Genomic DNA, 4,227 nt, shown 5'->3' on the forward strand with positions numbered 1-4,227 from the left:
CTTTTAAAGTCTTTGTTGACTTTTTCAATATTTACCTACAGTCACACCACAATCTGTCCGTAACCTTAACCAAGTGACATGAATTACCTATGCATAACCATTAAAACGTTAATTATGCTTTAGTTACTACAAGTGGCTATTTTAGGTAAAGAAATTTAAGTTCTCAGTCAACTTTTTGACTTTTCAGACATGTTAGTTAAAATGTTTACTCATATATTGCATGAGGTAATTCATATTTGCTGTAGCAAATTTGTAGTATAATGACTAGGGATGGGAATTGATAAGATTTTAACGATTCCGATTCCATTATCGATATTGCTTATCGATCCGATTCCTTATCGATTCTCTTATCAATTCTCATTGGGTGAGGAAATAAGTACAAGTTTGTTTGTTTGTATTAACTCGCTTTAATTTCTGATCAGAAGACACAGCACAGAGTATACACAAATTATGTGTAACAACCTTAGAACAAGCCTAAAAGTAGGTGAGCTACTTCTCAAAGTAAAGTCCACGGACCCTTAGCCTAGGGCAGTGTTTCTCAACCAGTATGCCATGGCACGCTAGTGTGTGTCTTGTAAGATTATCAAGAGTGCCTTAGGATTAGGAAATTGTTAATTTTCACATTAATTGGTCCAGACAAAAAAATTAATGTTTGGCTTTTTAAGCCCAACTGCCATTTTGTGCCATAAAAACTAAAAACACAGACTGAAAACAGTCAAGGAAGAGCTTGTACCTTTTGGAATATTAACTGTGCTCATTTGGACTCAACTTGAAACAAAATAGTAGTAGTGGTCTTGACTGAAACTAGTCCAACCATCTGCTGTGATGGCTGCATGTGTGACATGTTTCAGGTCTGTGATCAGATTGCTCTTTTCAACCCCATACCAAGCAGGAATCAGATGATTTGTTAAACTGTCTCTGTTTGGGGCATTGTATTTTGGGTTGAGAGTCTTTATCATCTCCCTACAGAAAATATAAGGTAGGACTAGGAATAAATAAAACAACTATACTGACATAAAAACATGAAACTTTTGGTCATGCATTTGTTATTTTCATTTGAAAAGACATGCTGGCCAAAATACAGCAAATTAACCTATCGAAATGCAGAGGCATCTACTGTGGCAAACGGGTGCAAACCCTTTACCACAAACTTAGTCACTGCTCGGTGACATTCGTTGATCCTAGCCTCGGTCATTTTGTTCTTCCCTGCCTCTGTGAACGGAGTAGCTAGAGGTGCACCAGAGCTACCTGCTGCAGCCTCTGAGCCAGCCAGACTCTGGCCGTCTTCATCATCATCTAAATTTGATGGACAATGACAATGAAAATTATTCGTATAGTAAAGGTTTACACAATCAAATGGCGCTCACATTAACTAAGTAGACAGGGCCTGTCCTGCCTGGAGAGTTTAAAGTTACCTTCGGCATTAATAACAGATGGCGTCCCGTTAGCTCCGCTGCCGCTTGACTCACTTGCGTCGCTAAGTAGTAGTGTATCAAACACGCGACAGTCCTGCAAATGAATTGCATGCTGTGTGGCCAAATGTTTCTGCATATTGGAGGTAGTTCCCCCCTTTGACGAAATGGAAACTTTACAAGTGTTGCAAATGACCGTATTGTCGTCTTTTCGCGTGAAATATAACCAAACTTTAGAGCGCTTCTGCCTCGATGCCATGATTGCTGCGTTCTGAACCAAAACAATGCAGCGCGTGTGTGACGTCATGACGCATTTGCCACGAGCGGAACCGATAAGTAGAATCGTTAAGCAGGCGTGCTAACGGTTCCAAGGAATTGATTCACTGGGCAACGGTTCCGAAGAAGAACCGGTTCTCGATTCCCATCCCTACTTGTGTGGTTTGTGGTTGAATCGTCTGCCACGACCTGATTCCATGGGAGTCACAGTCACAGCTTTAATACCTTACGTGCAAAAAGCTGATAAACATTTCCATTCCTTGTTACTATAATACTGATAACTCTCCTCAGGATGGAACTGAAGATAAGAGACATAAACTTTGCAGCTTCAATGATCTGTATGTTGCTCTTCTTCACATTGTGTCAAAATCAAAACCTCAAAAACAAAGTCAAAACTTTCTCTCAGACATCAGACTTAAATTTTCATCTACTAAATATATTAAGGCACCACAGATCAGTAACTGTTCATCGATTCTGCTGTACTATCAGGTGGAGTAATGCTGCAGGCGGATGAAGACTTTACCTGTTAGATCAACTTCATGCTCCCAGATCTCTGTCTTTCTTTGGTCCTGGACCATTATAGTCACTTCCTCTGTGTTTGTCGGCAGGCGGATCTCAAATGTTGGATGGTAATTTGGTCCAAAGTCCAGGATAAAATCTGCTCTCTGAAAATTAAAGTGTCATAACTTCCATAGCATCCAAAGTAAACAAAAGGTAACAAACCATAGTTTGATGAATGAATGATGAAACTTTAATTTTAAACACTCACCTTAGGCTGTACTTTGATGGCCTCAGGACATTGAACAGTGTAACTTTCATCTTTGATGAATTTGCATTTGGAAGGAGCCTCAATGTTCTTACAATTTCCCTGTTGTTTTCTCACCTTAAAAAGACATCAGAACATTTTAATGTCAGAAAATACAGAAAAATGCCGGTCAAACATTTCTCAAGTCAAAGGTGACGTCCTTACTTTGTCCGACCAAAAGGATATTCCATTTACTGTCATATAATACAAAAAAAAAGCAGCAAATCTTTACAGATTTCCGGATGCCATGTTGCGGGGTTGTGACGCTGGCTTCCAGGTGCTTGTTTGGCCACTAGCAAAATTGGCTCCGAAGGACGGAGGAGAAGCATCCCCCTGTGTCATCTACAGGTGCTAACCAGGAGATTGATGCTGCGTTCCAGGCAACTTAGAACTGGAAAATTTCCAAGTTGAAATATCAGACTCAGACTCAGACCTCAGACTCTTCCAGGTGCATGATGGTGCATGACACACCCTCTCTCTCTCTTTCTCTCATGAACACTGCTGCACAAATCAGTCCAACGCAACGCTGTCAATTTCAGAGATTCACCTTAAAAAGTTATTAGCAAGCATGTAAGGGGCCTAGCTAATAAGGACAGCTATGTTAACGTTACTGCTGAGTTGTCGCACGCTGTACATAGCTGGTAGTCAATATCGACTGCACGCACCTAATAACATTGGCGACATTTTTCTACATCAATTTACATGCAGAACAGGTTTTCCTATATAATAGTATCCATCCGTCTTCTTATCCTGTGTACAGGGTCGCGGGGTATATATATATATATATATGTATTATTCTAATTTAAACACATTCAAATATACTTAAAGTTGCCTTTTAGTTTATGGTTTACCATTTACAATGTGTGCTTCTATGGAAGCTGCCATAGTTGTGTGACGTCATTCGGCTGCTACTCATGAAGTCGTGACGTTATGAGTTACATGTTACGTGTTACGAGTTCACAAGTAGGAACAAGTGGCCTTCTATAGTACTTTTTCTAGCTGAAGATTGTAAATTTTCAAGTTCCCAGTTGCCTGGAAAGCAGCATAGCCTGTGCAGGCTGGCCTGGCTGCAGATTGGTTCAGGCAGATCTTGGGCAGACCAATCAGCATGCCAAGCCAAGTATTAGAAAGGCTTTCCTGAAGAGTTCACTCTCTCTTCCCCTCTGACTCTGGGTTGCATCCTGTGTGAGCCTACTGAGTCAAATCTATAAAGATACCCTTTGGAGAAAAGGGTACAATTGCTACAGTGGGGGAAATAAGTATTTGACCCCTTGCTGATTTTGCAGGTTTGCCCACTTACAAAGAATGCAACGGTCTATAATTTTAATCATATGTACATTCTAACAGTGAAAGACAGAATCCCAAAGAAAATTCCAGAAAATCACATCATATGAATTTATTAAAATTGATAACCATCTGATGAGGAAAAACAAGTATTTGACCCCCTGGACAAACAGCATGTTAATATTTTGTAGAAAAGCCATTATTGGCCAGCACAGATGTCAAACGGTTTTTATAGTTGGTGACAAGGTTTGTGCACATTTCGGCAGGGATGTTGGCCCACTCCTCCCTGCAGACAGCCTCCAAATCATTCAGGTTCCGAGGTTGTCGCCTGGCAACTCGAATTTTAAGCTCCCTCCAAAGATTTTCAATTGGATTCAGGTCTGGAGACTGGCTAGGCCACTCCAGAACCTTGATGTGCTTCTTCTTCAGCCACTCTTGTTGCTTTGGCGG

General features: G+C 40.6%; 1 pseudogene; it reads right to left on the minus strand.

Annotated features, from left to right (window-relative positions):
* Positions 1 to 523: 523 nt before the first annotated feature.
* LOC123982285 overlaps positions 524 to 4,227 on the minus strand; it is a 19,999-nt pseudogene continuing 16,295 nt past the window's right edge.

The sequence above is a fragment of the Micropterus dolomieu genome, linkage group LG13 (genome assembly GCF_021292245.1).
Source record: "Micropterus dolomieu isolate WLL.071019.BEF.003 ecotype Adirondacks linkage group LG13, ASM2129224v1, whole genome shotgun sequence".
Lineage (NCBI taxonomy): Eukaryota > Metazoa > Chordata > Actinopteri > Centrarchiformes > Centrarchidae > Micropterus > Micropterus dolomieu.